Genomic DNA, 22,509 nt, shown 5'->3' with positions numbered 1-22,509 from the left:
CTTCAATGAAACACTGTAACAGGCCAAGGCCAGAAAGGTCAGAGCGGGAGCAAGTGAACTGAAATGACAAGGGGCAAGAAACTCAGAGTCATGCTTGCAGACTGAATGGAGATGCTCTGCAAAGCGGTCGCTGAGTCCGCATTTGGTCTCCCCAAAGTAGAGAAGACTACATCGTGAGCAGTGAATACGGTATACTAAATTGAAAGAAGTACAAGTTTCACTCGGAAGAGGCGCTTGGGCCCTCGGATGGTGAGAAGGAAAAAGGTGAAAGGGCTGGTGTTGCATTTCCTACAATTGCATGGGAAGGTGCTATAGCGAAATGGAGGCAGTGTTGGGGGTGACTGAGGAGTGGACCAGCATGTCAAGGAGGGATTGATCCTTTCGGAATGCTGAAAGGAGAGAACACGGGAAGATGTGTTTGGTGCTGGCATCTTGCTGGAGATGGTGGAGGATAATCCATTGAATGCAGAGGTTGATAGGGTGTGGTGAAGAAGAGGAGAACATTATCAAGGTTGGGGGAGGGAGAAGAGGTGTGAAAGAAGTGTGAGAGATAAATTGGGCACGGTGGACGGCTGTGTCAACCACACTGGGTCGAGTCCTCAGCTGAGGGAAAAGGCAGACATATCAGAAGCGCTGTTGTGGGAGGATGCAATGGAGACAGAGAAAATGGGAGAACAGAATCGAGTCTTACAGGAAGCGGGATGTGAGAAGGTATAGTTACGGTAGCTGCGGGAGTCCGTGGGCTTGTGGTGAGTAATAGTTGAATAGTCGAAAACCTATCCCCAGAACTGGAGACAGAAAAGTCAAGGAAGGAAAGGGAAGAGTCAGAGATGGGCCAGGTGAAGGTGTGAGAATGGTGGAAATTGGAATTTAAATTTTCCAGTTCATGACGAGCAGGACACGGCATTGATACAGTCATCAATCTACTGGAAAAAGAGATGAGTGAGGGTGCTCATGTAGGACTGGAAGAAGGAGCGTTCCACATATCCCACAAGAAGGAAGACATAGCTAGGACTCATGCCAGTATCCATTGCAACACCTTTTATTTGCAGGAAGTGACTGGAGCTGAAGGAAAAGTTGTCCAATGTGAGAACAAGTTCAGCCAGGCAGAGGAGGGTATGATGGATGATGACTGTTTGGGCAACTGTCCAAAGAAACGGAGAGCTCTCAGACCATCATGGTGGGATGGAGGTGTAGAGAGGTTGGATGACTATGGTGAAGAGGAGACAGGGTCAGGACAATGGAAACTGTTGAAGTGATGTAGAGCATCATGGATCTAGGTAGGAAGAGACTGGACAAGGGGAGAAAAAATAAAATTAAGATAGCTCCTTAAAGTTTACCTGTTTGATCAAGCTTTTAGGGATCCATCCTAAAATCTCCTTGTGTAACTCAGTGAGGTTTTGTCTGATAAACACACATGTGAAATGCGTTGGGATGCTGTGTTAAAGGTGTACTATATAAATACAAGCTTTTTGTGTTTAAAACTTGAAGAATATTGAAATAAAAGAGGAAAGAGCTGGAAAATTAGATGAAAGGAGGTGGGAAGCCAACACTAGCAGAGCCACAATGGGGCAAAAGGTCCCCTTTTGTGCTGAAATTTCTAAAATTCTAAAATAATAAATATCCTTTTTCTCAGTCATTTAATGTGCCAACATGATGCTTTTGCAAAAACACTTTACGATGATTTGTACTGACAAGTCTTCAATTGCAGGGACAAGGAGAGAAGTCACTGAGGGGAGATAATGTGTCTTTAACTGACAGAAGACATTCTCTCCCACGGAGAGGGAAATGGAGAATTACTTAAAGTAGTTAAGAGGTGAAACAAAACTTCAACACTCTCGAGCACATCCCAGCAGCTGGATGTATTTGGGAGAAGCAAATATAAAAAAAATCAATTCCACAAGAAAGGAGAAGGGGGAAAGACAAAACTTCTTCGACAAAAAATTCAACTCTTTGACATGTCTACCAAACCTTTGAAGATCCAATCATTAAGCAAGTAAGTATGGCTTCTTTATTTGAAAACCTTACCGAAGGTCAACTGATGAGATTAGCCAGTATCCCCTTCAAGTTCTTAGTAGATTCCTATTAGCATTGTTGCTGCATGAAGAGGGAGAGGGACAGGATAGATGAAAACAATTTTTATACAAAACATTAGCATCTTTCAGATATTTAGATTTCACATTGCTTGGGGAGATGATGAGATGGTTGATGCGTGCATGTTACCTGCACTATTAGATAAGCAACAGATAATTGATGTTGGATCAATCTCGCAAGCCCTTTTAATATTCATAAGATCAACCCCACTGTTATGAGTTAGACTGTTGCAGCCAATCACTTATCCATTATTCCAGGCATTTTGGAGAGAAAAAAATCTGAACAAAACCAAGGAAAACAAGTCACTTAAATAGTAACATTAAAGTTAAGTGAATTTATAAAAGAAATCCTGTAGCTATTATTCTTGATTGGTCTCGATATAATCATAGAAAATCTTTAAGCACAGTCACCTCACACTAAATGTTGCAGAATTTGCTTTGTACTAATACAGTTGGATTATCAAGAGACCACTGTGAATTGCATGTTTATGCCATTTAAATTAACCAGGGAACTAGCTGTGTGCTAATGTGAGACCTTTGACTCCACAGGACATTTCATAACCTCAAAAGTCCCACTGGCCCTCTCTTAATTTAAGGCATTTTTAAAATGAGAGTGCTGTAGGTACGCAGCACTCCTACAACTAGCAGTGTGTTACAATATAAAGGAGGTAGAACTCAAAGCCATCAACATCACCTGGGGCCTAATGTTTTGTGGGTTTCTAGAGAGGTGATCAGAAGGTACAGGAAACATTGAACTCTTAATATTGTCATCCAACAGCACATGGCTAAAGTTTTTAAAAAGGGAGAGGAACATCTGGCAGTTAAGGGCCTTTGAGCACCAACAACATATATTTAAATAGTGCCTTTAGTGTAAAAAAAACATCCAAGGCTTAATTCGCAGGAGCGTTATAAAACGAAGTATGACACCAAGCCACATAAGGAAGTAGGAGGTCAGGTGACCAAACATTTGGTCAAGTTTAACAAATGCCTTAATGGAGGAAAGCAAAGTAGAGAGGTGTAGGGAGAGTATCCCAGACAACTGAAGGCGCAATCACCAAAATCAATTTAAATCAAGGGTGCACAAGAGGCCAGAATTAGAGGAATTAAGGTATATTGAAGGATTGTGGGGCCAGAGGAGACAGCACCTCCCTGAGGCCCAATGCCATTGCGTTCTTCTCGTCAATCCTCTCGCTCTCAAACCATGCAAGCAGCCACCCAGCCATTTAACTCAAACAGGGATAATTGTTCAGTTGTACAGAACTTGAGTATTGCAGTAAAAAGAGGCATGTCTAAGCTTTTCACCTTGCACTCATCAGTACACTTTACAATAATACCAATATAAGGAGAAAACAACACTTTATACCATATATAAAAACAAAAAAACTGCGGATGCTGGAAATCCAAAACAAAAACAGAATTACCTGGAAAAACTCAGCAGGTCTGGCAGCATCGACGGAGAAGAAAAGAGTTGACGTTTCGAGTCCTCATGACCCTTCGACAGAACTTGAGTGAGTCCAAAGTGAGTGGACTCACTCAAGTTCTGTCGAAGGGTCATGAGGACTCGAAACGTCAACTCTTTTCTTCTCCGCCGATGCTGCCAGACCTGCTGAGTTTTTCCAGGTAATTCTGTTTTTGTTTTGGATTTCCAGCATCCGCAGTTTTTTTGTTACCATATGTTTTTTTTTTAATTCATCCATGGAATGTGGCTACGCCAGCATTTATTGCCCATCCCTAATTGCCCTTGTTCAGAGGGCATTTTAAGAATCAACCACATTGCTGTGGGTCTGGAGTCACATGTAGGCCAGACCAGGTAAGGACAGCAGATTTCCTTCCCTAAAGGACATTAGTGAACCAGGTGGGTTTTTATGAGAATCAGCAATGGTTTCATGGTCATCATTAGACTTCTAGTTCCAGATTATTTTTTATTGAATTCAAATTCCACCATCAGCCATGGCGGGGTTCAAACGCAGGTCCCCAAAGCATTACCATGGGTCTCTGGATTACCAGTCCAGTGACAATACCACTACGCCACTGCCTCCCCATGTGAAGAGAGTACTTATTGTTTGGCAAGTGTCGTTGCCATGGAGAATGCACCAGTTAACTGTCAAGCTTGCAAAACTCAAAACACAGTGTCCAACATTAGATGTGATTCTGTGATTGGACAACATTTACTAAATAATCCTCAGTGCGCTAAGAATTACGCTGACAACCAATGTAAGATTGTCAGTCAGGCTCACAATGTGGAGCATTTGCGTGTACTGGAAGCTACATATATTAATACACACGGCCCGTTTCTTTGCAGACAGAAAGAATATGTGCACACATTGCACTTGTTTCAGCTAAGCAAAATAACTGACAGCCATTCGCTGGTTCACTGCTTGGGGCAATGCCTTGACCAATCAGGGTCAAGCTGCGTGCTTTAAATTTCAAACAGTGCTTGGCAGTTAACTGTCAGTCACCATCAGAAGGGAAAGAAGAAGAGGAAGAAAGCAAAATAGCATGAAAAAGGTGTCAGGTGACCTTCAGAATCTCCACATAACAGTGCCATTCCATAGGAAGTGCCAGAAGAAACAGGATGGGATCTGCAGGGAGCAGGTCCCAAAGGAAAGAAGAAAGTCCCAAAACCAGACAGTGGAGTAGAAAGAGGTCCCAGGAAGACAGTCAAGTCAAGGGACAAGAACAGGAATCTGAAACAGGTTCTGTTAAGTGGAATTGAAAGTGAGGAGCAGAAGAAAAGACTCTGAATTAAAGAGAGAGCAGCAGGGAGCAGACTGAAAGCAAGGTGGACTTAAGAGAAGCCAGAAAATCTGAGGAGACAGCCCAAGGTTGGCTAAATATCTGAGACAGTGCATGTGGAAGGTGAAGCTTGAATGCACGAAGAAATCCAGGGCACTTCCTGCACGTGGCCAACTTGGCTGCAAGGAGTGTCCAAGAATTCCTACATGCTGCAGGCCATACAACACACAGGACTGAGCTCCCTTGCCATACTTTTCGTTTGTTTTTAATTAAAGACTATTTCCTTAAATTTAATCTCCGCTCTGCTCAGTGAAGTCTCACTCTTTACAGCCCCTCTGCTCAGTGAAGTCTCGCCCTTTACAGCCCCGCCCTGCTCACTGAAGTCTCGCTCTTTACAGCCCCGCCCTGCTCAGTGAAGTCTCGCTCTTTACAGCCCCGCTCTGCTCACTGAAGTCTCGCTCTTTACAGCCCCGCTCTGCTCACTGAAGTCTCGCTCTTTACAGCCTTGCCCTGCTCAGTGAAGTCTCACTCTTTACAGCCCTGCCCTGCTCAGTGAAGTCTCGCTCTTTACAGCCCCGCTCTGCTCACTGAAGTCTCACTCTTTACAGCCCAACTCTGCTCACTGAAGTCTCGCTCTTTACAGCCCAACTCTGCTCACTGAAGTCTCGCTCTTTACAGCCCAACTCTGCTCACTGAAGTCTCGCTCTTTACAGCCCAACTCTGCTCACTGAAGTCTCGCTCTTTACAGCCCAACTCTGCTCACTGAAGTCTCGCTCTTTACAGCCCAACTCTGCTCACTGAAGTCTCGCTCTTTACAGCCCCACTCTGCTCACTGAAGTCTCGCTCTTTACAGCCCAACTCTGCTCACTGAAGTCTCGCTCTTTACAGCCCAACTCTGCTCACTGAAGTCTCGCTCTTTACAGCCCAACTCTGCTCACTGAAGTCTCACTCTTTACAGCCCTACCCTGCTCACTGAAGTCTCGGTCTTTACAGCACCCCATTGGCCTCCCCAAACCAGGCAATAACCCAAAATGACCTTCAAAATACTGGCCAATATCGGTGCTATCAGTATGCCTCAAGTTAATAGAGCATGTAATCTTGCAGAAGATCAAGCCAGAAGTGGAGAGCATCCTGAGAGTGAATCAAGTAGGATTTCGACAAGGAAGAAGTACATGTGATCAGGTCCTCACATTAACCACTTTAACTAAAAATGGCTTTCAAAGGAATCTCAAAACAGGGGCAATTTTCCTTGACCTCACTGTAGCACACAATAGAGTCTGGCACATTGGCCTTTTCATTAAAATATTAAGAGTTCTCCATCCTTGGGTTTCTGATGCAGTTGAACTGCTACTTCAGTACAGATGGTTCAGGGTGCATAGGGGGGCCAAGACTAGCACCTGGAGCAAACAAACGAATGGGCTACCCCAGGGGTCTGTCTTAGGCCCTGACCTTGTTCAACTTAAACACTTATGACCTAACCCCAACCGGGTCCCAGACGTTTATCTATGCAGACGATACCTGTTGTGGCAACCAGGCTCAGACTTTCCCTGAACTGGAAGACACACTAAACAACGATACTGCAAAACTGACCAACTTCTGCAAGACATTGTGCCTACAATCGAACAGCAGTAAAACAGCCTCTAGCACATTCCACCTTCACATTGCCAGCGCTAAGAGGGAACTGAACATCACCATGGATGGCCAGAGATTGAAGCATGGTCCCCACCCTGCTTATCTAGGTGTCACCCTTGATAGAACCTTCATATATAAGCAGCTCCTCATTGTAGACTGCAGAAAAAATTAAAACCCATAACAACCTCCTCAGTAAACTGGCCGCTACCCCATAGGGCTCACGGGCCAAGACCTTAAGGCCCTCTGCTCTTCCCTTCACGTACTCAACTGCAGAATACAGTGCCCCAATATGGTACCAATCTGCCAACACCAAACTTATCGATGTGCAACTCAACAATGCACATCATCACAGGTACTCTTCGACCCACTCACCTTCCCTGGCTTCCAGTATTGAGTAACATTTCTCCCTTAACCTGGCTGGAGGGTGTAAGTTACTGGAGAAGGCCCACTCTAACCCAAGACATCCTCAACCTGCCAGCAGTGTGCCTTCCCTCACAACAACCCATATGATTAAATCCACCATGCTGTGGAGTAACAGCTGAGGACCTATGGTAAGAGGATTGGCAGGAGAAAACATCCACCAGAAACCACTCTCTCATTGTAGACCCCACTGCTCGTCCACCCAGTTTTGATCTCCCAAGGTGACAGTGGGTCCTTTTAAAACTTTTGAGACTGAGCAAGGACTCTGTGCAGTCACCCAACATCAGTGGGCTCACCAAGACCATTAAGGCTGCAGCTGTGATGCAGTCCAAACAAAGGCTCACATTCTTGAGGTGTCTGCTGACTAAACTTGAAGGCGGGATCGTCCATCTAGCTACTGACAAAGCTATTCTTTGGCTCTGTGACTATGCACATGCTAAAAAACTTGGCACCAGTCCTTACAAGAACGCTGCAGGGAAGAGGGAGAAAATACAAAACTAAAAACTTTTCTTTGTAGAGTAGAGGGGGCATTATGCAGAGCATTCATCTTCCATGTTCCACATTGATTTGATAACTCAACAGGATAATGTCACTCGGAGTCGCTGCAAGTGGGATATCAATCATTGTGCTCCATATTACAAAGCAGAGTATAGATCACATGGGTAACACCACGAGTGTGATATAGATCATTATGGTTCATGCCATAAGTGGGGTATTGATTGTACGATCATACCACAAGCTGGATTTCAATGGCCCACACGTTAGTGATGTAGATCATATAGGTCACACCACATGTGGGTTGTTAAGTTGCCACGATCCGCACTACAAGAACAACTGAATATTTCAATACATCGTGCTTCAGTCTGCTTTTCTTAAATAAAATGTAAAAATTCAATAGCTTCAGCTAGTCAACAACAACTTGCAAGTCTGTAGCATCCCACGGCTTCTTATATTAAAGAGGATAAAATAGTGGGCTCAGGCCAGAAGGAGAAAGAAAAATGGAGACGGTTAGAGTTGGTAACCAAATGATTGATTGAAAGTAAGGTTTTGAGGAGGTGTTTGAAAACAAGGAGGGAGGGGAAATGGTGGAGGGACAAGGATTGCAAGTTTGGTTTCCTTATCTAAGGGAGGATATACTTGTCTAAGACAGCGAGCAATGAGGGTTCACTAGATTGATTCCTTGGATGAGAGGATTGTCTTATAAAGGAGAGAATGAATAGAATCTAAATTCTCTAAAGTTTAAAAGAATGAGAGGTGATCTCATTGAAACATAGAGGGCTTGACAGGATACATGTTGTGAGGCTGATCCCCATGGCTGAAGAGGTTAGAACTCTAGGAACATGGGTAGGGGAGGAGACCATTTAAAACCTTGAACCTCTTCCCCCCATTCAATGAGAAGATGGCTGATCTGTAACCTAACTCCCATCTTTGCCCCATATCACTTAATACCTTTGGCTAACAAAAATCCAACAATCTCAGATTTAAAATGTACAATTGCTCTAGCTCAGGCTTGTCCAACACCTGGCCCACGGGCCAGATGTGACCCCATGAAGCCCCCGCCCAATCTGAACCCCTGAGGCAGTTTCAAATTGTCGGTAAGTGGAGTGGAAGTGGAAGATTCTGAATGGAATTGCTCCTCCAATCACAAGACGTTCCCCTCTCACATTTGCAGCTGATAGCCTGGCTCATGAGTCTAGTGGGAGGGGGAGGGAGAGTGAGAGAGAGAGAAGCTGGTTGCCGGGCCAGGTGCAGGAGGAAGACACTGAAGGGCATGGCCGGAAGTGGGGGGGTGAGACTCGCTGTCCAGAGATGTGTGACAGAGAGAGAGAGAGGGAGAGAGAGAGGGAGAGAGAGAGGGAGAGAGAGAAGGGGAGTGGAGTGGAGTGGAGCACAGGGGAGCGCAGGAGCGGAGGTGGGAGAGATGGGGAGCGGAGGTGGGAGAGGAGGGGAGCGGAGGTGGGAGAGGGGAGCGGAGGTGGGAGAGGAGGGGAGGGGAGGTGGGAGAGGAGGGGAGGGGAGGTGGGAGAGGAGGGGAGGGGAGGTGGGAGAGGAGGGGAGGGGAGGTGGGAGAGGAGGGGAGGGGAGGTGGGAGAGGAGGGGAGGGGAAGTGGGAGAGGAGGGGAGGGGAAGTGGGAGAGGAGGGGAGGGGAAGTGGGAGAGGAGGGGAGGGGAAGTGGGAGAGGAGGGGAGGGGAAGTGGGAGAGGAGGGGAGGGGAAGTGGGAGAGGAGGGGAGGGGAAGTGGGAGAGGAGGGGAGGGGAAGTGGGAGAGGAGGGGAGGGGAAGTGGGAGAGGAGGGGAGGGGAAGTGGGAGAGGAGGGGAGGGGAAGTGGGAGAGGAGGGGAGGGGAAGTGGGAGAGGAGGGGAGGGGAAGTGGGAGAGGAGGGGAAGTGGGAGAGGAGGGGAAGTGGGGGAGGAGGGGAAGTGGGGGAGGAGGGGAGGGGGAGGAGGGGAGGGGGAGGAGGGGAGGGGGAGGAGGGGAGGGGGAGGAGGGGAGGGGGAGGAAGGGAGGGGGAGCAAGGGAGGGGGAGCAAGGGAGGGGGAGGAGGGGAGGGGGAGGAAGGCAGGGGGAGGAAGGGAGGGGGAGGAGGGGAGGGGGAGGAAGGGAGGGGGAGGAGGGGAGGGGAGGAGGGGAGGGGGGAGGAGGGGAGGGGGGAGGAGGGGAGGAAGGGGAGAGCGGAGGAGGGGAGGGGGAGGAGGGGAGCGGGAGGAGGGGAGGGGGGAGGGGGAGGAGAGGAGAGGGGAGTGGGGGAGGGGAGGGGGAGGAGGGGAGGAAGGGGAGAGGGGAGGAAGGGGAGAGGGCAGGAAGGGGAGAGGGCAGGAAGGGGAGAGGGCAGGAAGGGGAGAGGGCAGGAAGGGGAGAGGGCAGGAAGGGGAGAGGGCAGGAAAGGGAGGGGGCAGGAAAGGGAGGGGGGAGGAAAGGGAGGGGGGAGGAAAGGGAGGGAGGGGGGAGGGGGGAGGGGGAGGGGAGGGAGAGGAGAGGGGGAGGGGGGAGGGGAGAGGGGAGAGGGGAGAGGGGAGAGGGGAGGAAGGGGAGAGGGAAGAGAGGGAGGGGGAGGAGAGGGGGAGGGGGGAGGAGGAGGGGAGGGGAGAAGAGGGGAGAGGGGAGAGGGGGAGGGGGAGGGGGAGGGGGGTGAGGGGGTGAGGGGGTGGGGGAGGGGGGGAGGGGGAGAGGGGGAGGGGGAGGGGGAGGGGGAGGGGAGGGGGAGGGGAGGGGGAGGGGAGAGCAGAGGAGGGGAGGGGGAGGAAGGGGGGAGGGGAGGGAGAGAGGGGGGAGGGGGGAGGGGGAGGAGAGGGTGGAGGGAGGGGGAGGAGAGGGGGGAGGAGAGGGTGGAGGGAGGGGGAGGAGAGGGGGGAGGAGGGGAGAGGGGGCAGGGGAGAGGGGGAGGGGGGAGGGAGGGGAGAGCAGAGGAGGGGAGGGGAGGGGGAGGGGAGGGGGAGGGGAGGGGGAGGGGAGGGGGAGGGGAGGGGAGGGGAGGGGGAGGGGAGGGGGAGGGGAGGGGAGGGGAGGGGGAGGGGAGGGGGTGGGGTAGGGGGAGGGGGTGGGGTAGGGGGAGGGGGTGGGGTAGGGGGAGGGGATAGGGGTGGGGAGGGGGTAGGGGGAGGGGGTAGGGGGAGGGGGTGGGGGTGGGGAGGGGGTAGGGGGAGGGGATAGGGGTGGGGAGGGGGTAGGGGGAGGGGATAGGGGTGGGGAGGGGGTAGGGGGAGGGGGTGGGGGTGGGGAGGGGGTAGGGGGAGGGGATAGGGGTGGGGAGGGGGTAGGGGGAGGGGATAGGGGTGGGGAGGGGGTAGGGGGAGGGGATAGGGGTGGGGAGGGGGTAGGGGGAGGGGATAGGGGTGGGGAGGGGGTAGGGGGAGGGGATAGGGGGAGGGGATGGGGTGGGGAGGGGGAAGGGTAGGGTAGGGAGAGGGGGAGAGGGGGGAGGGGATAGGGCTGTGGGGGGAGGGGGGAGGGGTGGGAAGGAGGGGATAGGAGAGGAAGGGGAATGGGGGGATGGGGTGGGGGTGGGGGGGACGGTGAATGGGGGGGGAGGGAAGACAAAGAGGGAGAGAGTGTGGGGGTAGAGTGTGGAGGGAACGATCCCTGCGGAATGCCGCCAGGGGGGTGAAGGGAAGATGTGTTTGGTGGTGGCATCATGCTGGAGTTGGCGGAAATGACGGAGGATGATCCTTTGAATGCGGAGGCTGGTGGGGTGATAAGTGAGGACAAGGGGGGCCCTATCATGTTTCTGGGAGGGAGGAGAAGGCGTGAGGGCGGATGTGCGGGAGATGGGCCGGACACGGTTGAGGGCCCTGTCAACCACCGTGGGTGGAAAACCTCAGTTAATGAAGAAGGAGGACATGTCAGAGGAACTGTTTTTGAAAGTGGCATCATCAGAACAGATCTTTCCAAGATTTGCTTATCAGCGCTTTGAGTGAGAAGAAAATGGAAGTGTGCCTCCCCCCACCCCAAGTGACATTTGACAAGCCTGCTTCAGCATCAATTGCCGTTTGCAGAAGAGAGTTTCAAACTTTTTATGTATAGAAATGTTTCATAACTCTCTCATAAGGTGGCCAATTAGGACTGAAATGAGGAAAAGTTCCTTCACACAGAGGATCGTGAAGCTTTGGCATCTGCAGCAGCGTATTCAAGACTGAGATTGATAGAATTTTAGACATTAAAGGATTCAAGTGATATGGGGATAAGACAGTAAAAAGCAGAGTTGAGGTGAAATCAGCCATGACCTCACTAAATGACAGAGCAAGCTCAAGGGGCTGCATGGCCTACACCTGGTCCTTTCCTTGTGGGAGATTAGTAGTTGAACGAGTGCTCACCATAACTGGAGCAGAACGAGCAGGTGACAGGCAGTGAAGCAGCTGCTATAATTTCACATCATAACCACTGGTCCCTTTTGTTTTGGGTGGTAGGTGCTGGTCTTAGTCTGCTGTTGTCATTTACAGCTCCCTTCAACCCATTTTTAGTTTCTTTATCTGACCCATTACCAAACTCTTTGCCTTGCTCCATCATCCTTTTGTCATTTAATCATCCTGCCTTCCATCTTGTTTTAGACTTTCCTTATTTATTCTTTCCTCTACTCCCTCCCTTTTTGCTTGGCGCTGTACTTGCTTAAAACATATCTGTAACTTCTTCCACTTCTAACAAAAAAAAATCAGCCTGAAATGTTAACTGTTTCATTCTCCACAGATGCTACTTAGTCTGCTGAGTACTTCCATCATTTTCTGTTTTTATTAGTGAAGCAGCTGTTTTCAGTTCAAAGGAAGGGACCAGTGGAGCAGAGCTGGATATAGTCAACATCCATGTAGACACAAACCCTTTGCTTCAAAATCGTATAATCTAGGATTAGTACTTTGATAGCAAAGAAGAGCTGCAACCCTGTCAGTCGTGGCTCAGTGAGTAGCAATCGCACTTCTCTGTCAGAAAGTAGTGGGCTGAATTCCACTGTGTAAAAAATCCTATGTCCAATATATTGAAAAAGAGCAAGGGAGTTACGCTCAGTGTCCTTCTCAATATTTATTCCTTGATAATGTGACTGAAAACAGATTGGTCATTAGCATGTTGCTGTCTGTGGGAGCTCGCTGTGTACAAATTGGTTGCCATATTTCCTGCATTACAACAGTGATGGCACTTCAAAAGTATTTCATTGGCTGTAATGCACTTTAGATGGTGAAAGGTAGATAGAAATGCAAGTCTATTTTGGGAGTATACTGGAAGACAATGCAGAAGGCATTAGCAGTACTTCTCTCTCCTGATGAGTTGAGAGTATCCACTGTACGAGCAGCTTCAAATCCCAGTCAGGAAGTTCCTGCTGTTTATACAAGAAAGGGAAAAGGTCATGGAGCAAAAGATGTGCACAGCACAAAGTAACAAGCTGTGTTCAGCTACTTAATTAAATGAGCTTGCATCTCTCAAAACAGTGATGAATTACTTTTCAAATGCAATGGCTGTTATACAGGGAAACACGGCAGCCCCAGTTTACATCAAACAAGGTCCTTCAAACATAGATGAGACCAATGGCCAATCCAACTGTCTTTGGTGGTGTTGGTTGATTGAGGAATGGTACGAGGTCACCAAGAAGACTCCTTCCTTTCTTTGAATAATGCCACTGGATCTCTATGTTGGCACACTTTTCTCACCACCATCACTTCTATTGGTATTGAGATATTTTGAAGTTCTTTGCCATGGGTTCCAGCCAACCTCTTCACCTAGTGCCTAGGCTGTGAATTTTTTTTTAATTCATTCATTCATGGGTTGTGGGCATCGCTGGCTAGGCCAGCATTTATTGCCCATCCCTAATTGCCCTTATTCAGAAGGCGGTTAAGAGGCAACCACATTGCTGTGGGTCTGAAGCCACATGTAGGCCAGGCAAGGAGTTCCTTCCCTAAGGGCATTAGTGAACCAAATGGGATGGTCCTCATTAGACTTTTAATTCCAGATTTTTATTGGATTCAAATTCCACCATCTGCTGTGGCAGGATTCAAGCCTGGGTCCCCAGGGCATTACCCTCAGTCTCTGGATTACTAGTCCAGCGACAATATCACTACACCATCACCTCCCCCATGTCAGCAAATAACCGACCCTGAAGTGCAGCATAACTGCATCCTATGTCTACATACACTTTCCAGCAGAGGTCACTGGACAGTAGTCAACAGGTGGAAACCTAAGAAGTTAAACACTCCCTAACTCTGAGGTGCCAAAATCATCTATTAGCATCTCTCCAGTCGAGATCAACAAACTCAAGTATTTCTGGGAATCAAATCTAGTCCATTCTCATATCCATAGAAATAAATGCTTACACTTATACAGCAACTTTCACAAACTTAATAAGTTCCAAAGTGTTGCATAGCCAATACCTTTCAACAGTAGTCACTGCTGTATCATAGGAAATTTGACAACTAGTTTGCACAGAACTAGATCCCACAAATAGCAACAAAATAAATGACTAGAATATTTGTTTTAGGTGTTGATTGAAGGATAAATATTGCCCGGGCACTGGGATAACGCCTCTGCTCTTCTTTGCACGGTGCTGTAGAATCTTTTACATTGTCTTGAAGGGGTCACGGTTTAACATCGCATCCAAAAGACAGAAACTCTGACAGTGCAGCACTCCCTCAGTCCCACAAAGAAGTGTCAGCACAGATAATGTGCTTAGGGCTTGGAATGGGACTTGAACCCACAGCCTTCTGACTCAAAGCTAGAGAGCTACCCATTGAGCCATGGCTGACACTAAACATCAGTAGAACATGGAGATGCTTCTTATAACCAGGCTTGATTATTAACAATTCATTTTTGGCAAACAAGAGAACAGTATGTCTGTATCAACAATACCATTATTAATTCAAGCAACTAACTGTGAAACATGAAAGCAAAAATTCAATATTCCAACGCAATCTAATCTAATTCAGACATAATGATAGCTGTCATGCTTCATTAGGATTAACCTCTTTCTGGACAGAACTGAGATGATATTAGTTGGGTTTCCTGCCGTGTTATTAAATATCTTAATTCAGAAACTGGATGAATAACTCGTCTCCCACCTATTCATTTAGTTGACTTTGCATTTTGCAAACCCGTTATAAATTATTAAGTGGTATTAACTACTTGTACTGTGGGCAGAACGGGCAGCGTAAAATAATTAAAGAACATTACTGTTGGAACGAGTACATTAAATGCTAAGATTTCTTTCCTTTTAATCTGCAAAAGATTGTATTAAGAATGGATGAATTCTGGTGCTGCCTCTGCCCTAATTTGCAAAGCCACTGTCTGACACAGACCAAGTCAGAGAAACCGGAAAATTTCAAGTTGGAGTTTTGACAGAAGATATTAGCTGATTTTTTTTAAAAAGTCTTGTTTTCGGAATGTGGGTAGCTCTGACTAGGCTGTACGTAGAGAGCCCATTCCTAGTTTCCACAATATTTATTCTCAGCAATTGTGTGTCCAACTGAATGGTTTCTAGGACACTTGAGTGGGCGTGAGGAGTCAGTCACATAACTTGCATAAGGGTCAGGGGGTGGCCTGACTGGATAGGGGTGGCGCAATCCCTGTTTCAAACCAGTTGGGCTTTTCTGCCAATCAGCAGTTTTCAAGATCACTATTTTTCTGATGCCGGCCCATAAATTGACAGATTGAATTAAATTTCACAACTTGCTGCAGCGATATTTGAACCAATGTGCTCTGAATTAGCTAGTACAGTAATATTACCCCTCGGCTAACGTACAAACAATGATAGATAGAAAAGATCTTCTGATCCTCCAAGCTTCTCTCACTTTTGCATCTTATGCATCCCACCCAAGAACCATGAGATCTCCAGGAAGAAGCAAAAAAATCAGATAAAAACCAAGGTCAATTTGGAGAATAAACCTGGAAAATTTCTCTTCAATTCCTCTACTCTGCCATCCCTATCAGTTGTACCCAAGTAATTTCGGTTGCATCAGCTACTTTTGGACTTGGGGTTCAAGAGAAGAATTACCCAGGTTTCTTACTCCTGATTGCTATGTCATTAGATGAGAATGTGGGACAATCAGTGAGAACAGGATCAGGCTTAGCCTTGTTTCTCTGCCCTATGTGGTCAAACAGCTCAACAACATTCCGTGGAAACTCATACGTGAAGAATGGACACTTTGTTAAGCCATCAGAAAGCAGCTCGTCTTCATGAACTGTACCTCAGCAAAGAGTTAGCATCTCCAGCGAAAACCAAATTTCTCTAGAGAAATGTTTTCCTTTAAAGAAAAGATTTATGGGGCAGTTACGATTTATATATAAATGGCTCACTATTAAGGCCATTTGGGGAAAGAAGTAGTGAAGGATAGTACTGGTTCAAATAACATTTGAAGAAATCTCTTTTGATACAGCTCCCAGAAGGCCCAATTATGAAAGCTTGGTTGAGCTCCAAGACTTTCAAATGGATTAGCTCAGCGGGGGTTCTATTTTGACAGGTGAAAGTGGAGCACTTTCTCTGATTGATCAGCATCTTTATAAGGTTATAATAAGTTATTCTTGCTTTGTTCTGTTTTGTCAAAGCTTATGTTTATTTGGACAAAATTAAATGGTGTGAACTTAGGAAAGCTTCTGTTATTGATGCCATCAATGGCTTTGGCTGACTGATGCTCTTAAGTAGGTTGTAAGAATAACAGTCTTTACAAGGAAGATTTCTGAATGGGTGTGTTTTTATCCTCAGCATTTCAAGACTTGCCATCGTTATTATATGGTTCACTGGTTCTGTATATAATGCATACTAGGTGAGTGGGCATGGAAGTGGCATTGATGGGGCATGGAAGGGCATGGAGTGTAAGGGTAAGACCTTTTAAATTTACCTTTAGGGGTGGGTGAGGAATGTAGTATGAGATACCCACCCATGCAATTGAGCCAGCCAGGTTGGGAGTGCAGGGCGCAGGCTCGCTACTTGCACCCTTATCCCAGGCCAGCGAAAATTGCTGGTGCTGAGAATAGAGGCGGAAATCCCAGAATCAGGTCACGTCTACCATTTTAAAATTCTTGCCCACCCTCCCCAAATGTCTCCATTCCAGCACAGGCAGAGGCATGAAAACCTTCAATAAATACATAGACCTCTTCATTCTTAAGAAATACACCGGTCAATGAATGGGTAGGAAAATTAAAGACTTCATCCAGTGTCAAAATCCACTCTACAACAGTCACAATAAGCTTTGTTCTACAAAAAGGTTTCATTATACATACAGATGTGGACTTGTAGGGGGGAAAAAATTAAAATTTGCATAATTTCCATCTGGTCAATCTTTCTCTGGCATAGGGAAGCACCAGGCACTCTGGTAATAGAAGTAGGTTTTTCCTACAGATTTTCAGTCATTTTTGTATTGTCTCTAAAATTAAAACCACATTTGCTGTTGCTCTTTTTAAAAATACTAATTTGAAACAAATTTGCTCTTCCATTGGTCACTGGATAACTTACTGCCCATTCACTTCAATGGAAATAAAAATCAGGAGAGGCTATCCACTCACTAGTACCCATTTTTTACATTTATGCTATCAAAAACATCAACATGTCCCTAATATCTCATCTGAAAGATGGCACTTCTGATAATGTAACGCTGCCTCAGTGCTGTGAGGAAGGAAGAGGAACTCTGGAGTGCAGAACTGTAGTCGTTGAAGGTTCTCCCATTAACAGTGGAAGGGAGGTGGTACCTAACAATCCAGACTCAAAACAGCAGAGATAAAAGCAAAAAACTGCGGATGCTGGAAATCTGAAACAAAAACAAATTCGGACTCGAAACGCTAACTGTCTCCCTTTCCGCAGATGCTGTCAGACCTGCTGAGTTTTTCCAGGTATTTTTGTTTTTGTTTCAAAACAGCAGAGGTTGTTTCCTGGAAGTAGGAGGTAGAGTAGATAAATATGGCATATAAAGATAGAGCAGATGAGGCCATTAAGGAATAATGAGAGTAGCAAACAGGGAAATGTCTGCCTTTGGAATAGCTGGAGCTTAACAGGGCTCTAGCTAAGGATGACGGAGAGTGAAGACAACTCTGCCACAATCAGGAAAAACACTGAAGGTCCTTGTTATTATTCTATAAGATTAAAGTGTTTCAACAGCACACAAAGAGCTTAAAGCCACCGTATGAAAGAGTGACCTATTGGGCCTCTTCCTGAGAGCTCCTCGTTATTATGGAAAAGATTAAATTTAATGCTGTAAAGCTTGTTTCATGCGCTCAAAATGTCAAGGTCTCCACACAACTTCAACTGCAAATTAGTGAGAGTATAGCACATTCAAACAGAGATTTCTTCACCAGCTGCTGAGATGCTTTCTTTAAAAAAAGAGATGAGCTGAAAAGCTTCTAAATTCATATGCCAGTACAATCATAGGATTCTTTTTAATAGCTTTTCAAGGTTCTGTTCCTCTGTTCAAAGCCAAGATAGGACAGCTAAATGGGGCTTTTCAGACATTTATATTTCATTATCTACTGGATAGTACCTTTCTGTTGAATCCAAAGTTATTACCAATATTTTCACAGGAGGTCACAGTACAGCCCTAGGGGAAGCATTCTGCAGTATAATAAAATGCACTTATTGAACAGGTAAAATTAAACAATGTTAAGGAAACTACAGCAAACGTCGTTAGCCTCTGATGCCCAGTTACCAAACACATCAATACAAGGTCTGAATTGCTTTTCTATTTCGTTTAAGATTAGGGTGCAAGAGTTCACAGGAACCTTGGCAGCAGGTTATTATTGTTATATTGTTGTATATGTCTCATGAAAGGAAGCATGCAACTTTGTGACCAGGATAACCATATCACCGCTCGAAGTTCTAAGATCATAATTTACAAGCTCTTGCTCATTCACAACACTGAGTTACAGCATGCTCATTGCAGCAAAAATAAATAAGTACTAAAGAATGTAAACAGCTGTACAAAAGATAGAAAGATTTATGGTACAGAAGGAGGCCATTCGGCCCATATGTTTGTGACTCTAACTTTATTCAAGGCTCCTTTAACGTCCCTTCAACTCTCAGAGGGCTTCCTTTGCATGGTTTAATTTAGCATTGTAAATTGCAACCACTTAAGTGAGTTAACAGACACCATTTAACTAGAAACTAATTTTTTTAAACACAACTGTATTTTGGTGATTTTGAAGGGGAGGGGATGTTAATACTGGAGAACGGAACTATTTCAACCCTAACCCTTGGTACTATCAGGGAAGTATCCTTTGCAGGCTTACATTAGAAGATAGAAAGAAGACCTTGCATTTATATAGCATCTTTCACAACCTCAGGCTGCCCAAAGCGCTTTACAGCTAATGAATTGCTTTTTGAAATATAGCCACTGTTACAGTGTATGAAACATGGGAGTCAAATTTATGTACAGCAAATTCCCACAAATAGCAATGTGATAATGACCAGACAATTTGTTTCTGTGGTGTTGGTCGAGGGATAAATATCGACCAGGACACTTGGGAGAACTGTCCTTCATTTCTTCAAAATAGCTCCCTGGGATTTTTAACTCTCAGCTCAGATAGCAAAGGGGACCTCATTTTAATGACTTATTTGACAAACAGCATCTCTAACAGTGTATTCGTACTACCTCAGTACTGCACTTGGTGCGAGCCTAACTGGAACAAACCACTGGGGGCAGTGTTGGGGAAAGGAGTGTGGTTCTCTTTTGCACAGCCAGCAGCAATATGAAGGATTTGAAGGTTAGTTACAGCACTGATTAGATGCACGGTGAAGGAGATTTTACTCTGCTGTTGTGACTTTGGGGTTAGTGGCACTATACCTGCCTCAATGTTTCTCTCCTGTTGACATTCACTGCCTGCTGCTGTTCTCCACGAGACACAAGGCAGAACTGAAGCTGTCAAATTTGCTGTCAATTCAGAAGAGCCCCCTCCAAAGAAGTAGCCTGTGCTTCTGGAACAGAGTGAGCCAGTCATTTTATATTTCTAAATACAGCAGGTGATAGGAGAATTGGAAGCATACCCTTAACTGCATTTTCATAACATCAAAGCAGCTTAAAGCTTTCTCTAATCCATCCACACGTCTTCACTGCTAACTTCACAAGGGCACCATCATACCATCCATTCTAGTAGCTTATGTGAAACAGTCAATTTAGTGCCCAATTAGGAGCAGCATTTGTACTGCAGACTAATGTCCAACCAAGGCCAATATGGTTCAAGCACAATTTTACTTAATGACCTTAACAGCTTTCAATGATTGTTAGTTCCCCTCACAGAGGCCATAAGAATCAAATTAAAATAAAAAAATAAAAAAAAAATAAAAAAATAAGAATCAAATTGATCCACAAGTTTAACTGCACCACAGTGATTTGCATAACCCAGCACTTATTCGAAGCAATGCTCTTACCCACATTTTTCCTTCACTGGATGTGAGCATTACTGGTAAGGCCAGAATTTGTTGCCCATTCCTAACTGCACTTGAAAAGGTAGCGGGGAGCTACCTTCTTGAACAGCTGGAGTCCATGTGTTGTAGATACAACCTCATCGCTTTTTGAAAGGGAGTTCCAGATTTTTGACCCAACAGCCGCAATATAGTTCAGAGTCAGGATGGTGTGTGGTTCTGCAGGGAGCTTGCAGGCAGTGGTTTTGTCATGCGTCAGCTGCTCTTCTTCTAGGTGGCAGATGTCATGATGTTGAAGGAGCCTTGGTGAGTTGCTGCAGTGCAGGAGCTGCTACATTTTGTAGATGGTACACACTGCAGCCACCGTACACCAGTCATGGAGAGAGTGAATGTTTACGGTGGTGGATGGGGCGCTGAACAATTGGGTTGCTTTGTCCTGGATGGTGTCAATGTTGTTGACAAGTGTTGTTCAAGCTGCGCTCATCCGGGCTAGTTGAGAGCATTTCGTCACATTCCTGACATGTGCCGCGCAGATGGTGGACAGGCTTTGAGAGTCAGGGAATAAAAGCTAAATGCTGCAGATGCTGGAAATCTGAAATAGAAACAGAGGGCAGAAATTTTCATCCTGCGGGCGGGCGTGCTCCCAACCCAAAGGGAAGTGAAATAGTGCGTGAGCGTCCCGACATCATTGCGCGCTCTCGCGATCTTTCGGTCGGCGGGCGTACACGAGAGATGGCAGAATGCCAGCCGACAATGAAGAGGCCTTTTAAGGCCCTTAATCAATTAATTAAATTGAATTTTTCGCTGCCCGTCCAACAGTTTGGTTGGCGGGCAGGCAAATAGGTCAGGCGGCCTTTGTATTTTTAACGAAACCTCATCCACGGGCGGGATAAGGTTTCAAACAGTGACTAAAAAAAACCAATAAAAATTTTTAAAACTGATTTTCCACATGTCCCTGTTCATGTGACAGAGTCACATAGGGGGACATTATTTCCTTATTTTTCAGGTTAAAACTCTTTAGCTTCCTGAGGCAGCTCTGTGCCTTCAGGGAACTTTCACTGAGCACACGCCCACACGCGCACACACTTCAGCGCTCGCGCTCCTCCTACTCCCATGGCCAGCCAGCGTGAAATCATGGTCAGGGCCCGATTGTGGGTGGCGAACCATTGCCCGGACGCCCGCCAGGCCCACCGGGCCCACCCAACGAGGGGAAAATCCTCCCCAGAAAATGCTGGATAAACTCAACAGGTCTGGCAATATCTGTGGAGACAGAAACAGAGTTAACGTTCTGAGTCCATACACCATCTACACACACCGTTCTGACTTGGAACTATATCGCTCTTCCTACACTGTCACTGGGTCAAAATCCTGGAACTCCCTCCCAAACAGCGCTGTGGATGGACCTACATCACATGGACTATAGCGGTTCAAGAAGGTAGCTCACCACCTGTCATGAAGCTATCAATGTATATAACGTTACTGGGAATTTTTTTTTAAATTAGAGGGGTAGTCAGTGGGTGTGTCTTAATTGGATTAAAGGCAGCTAGTCAGGGTGCTTTGATGTATACTAGTTTTGAGATGTAAGAGATGTAGCGTGCATTTGCATTTTGTTGAATAGAGCATTCAAGAAAGGGAGTGAAATCTAGCACCTAACCAGCAATGCTTGTACTACTAATAAAATTGGTACTATGAAAGGGGTTTTATTGTTAGGAGAGTTGGAGTTCAAAGGGGCTGGTGATACAATGAGAATTTATATTCAATGAGACGTGCTAGGTATAACCGATAGCAGTTTTGTGTGTGCAGGGCAGAGGCAATGTAAGATCAAAGCCTGTAAGCCTACCACTGTGTCTGCAAAGGAACCAAAGTGAAAGAAACCTCATTTTGAATTTGAAAGGTGAAAATGCTTTGCCTGGTGTCTGCTTAAAGTCTATGGGTTGCTATTGCCTTAGTGGAGATTAGTCAGGGAATTTGTTAAAAGTTAGGATAGTAATTTGTAGCCATGTGCATGTGTTTAATGTGTTGTAACTTAACAAAATGTTTCATTTAGGTTAATATAAAAACCTCCTGAAAACTGGTGGTCTGATTCCTGAATTTAGAGCTGCATCTCACTTAAAAATATAGTTTATGACAGTTGTTCAAAGTTTCCCTCTAGGATTTTAAACAACTCAGCTTTACCAACTGCTGTGTCATAACACCACAACCTTCTCAAGGGCAAATAGGGATAGGCAATAAAAACATCTGCATCCCATGAAAGAATAAAAATAACTACACTGGAAGTGCTTTAATAATGCAAGTTATTGCATGACTGAGTTATCTAGTTAACTGTTGAGGTTTTAATTCTCTGAATATGATGCTGGTGCAATAAAATCATGACCTTTTTCAATACTCCATTTGGACAGCAGATCTGAGGTTTAAATATTTTTTTTCTACAGGTAGGGGAGGGGATTCAATAATTTTCAGCTCTTCATAACAAAACATACAACTAGGCATACACACTTTGGCAATGGGTTTAAATAGCAGAAGACCCAAGTGAAGAACTAGGAATTATCAGTAAAAAGAAAATCAGAGAGAACTCTTTTATAAAAAGGACAGGAATATTTTGGAATAAATTATTGTACAAGGTCATTGAAGCAAATTGTATAACTAAATTCAAGAGGTAACCAGGTGAGTTTTTTGGGGAGAGAAGGGATTGGATGATCTCTTGATCAAGTGGGTAATCCAGTAAACCACAAATAACCATTTACCTAGAATCGAGGATTGAGAGATAGACAAATTAAGCGGCAAACATGCTGCTTTTCTGTAGCGAGCC

At 45.8% G+C, this 22,509-nt stretch overlaps 1 protein-coding gene across 1 annotated transcript in view; it reads right to left on the bottom strand.

Moving 5' to 3' along the window:
* LOC121280224 (MICOS complex subunit mic25-like) overlaps positions 1–22,509 on the bottom strand; it is a 452,141-nt gene that overhangs the window by 303,425 nt on the left and 126,207 nt on the right. The gene's annotated exons all lie outside the window — the stretch shown is intronic.

The sequence above is a fragment of the Carcharodon carcharias genome, chromosome 7 (assembly GCF_017639515.1).
Source record: "Carcharodon carcharias isolate sCarCar2 chromosome 7, sCarCar2.pri, whole genome shotgun sequence".
NCBI classification, from domain to species: domain Eukaryota; kingdom Metazoa; phylum Chordata; class Chondrichthyes; order Lamniformes; family Lamnidae; genus Carcharodon; species Carcharodon carcharias.
The sequence above is the reverse complement of the archived record's forward strand: the minus strand, read 5'-3'. Positions and strand labels throughout refer to the sequence as shown.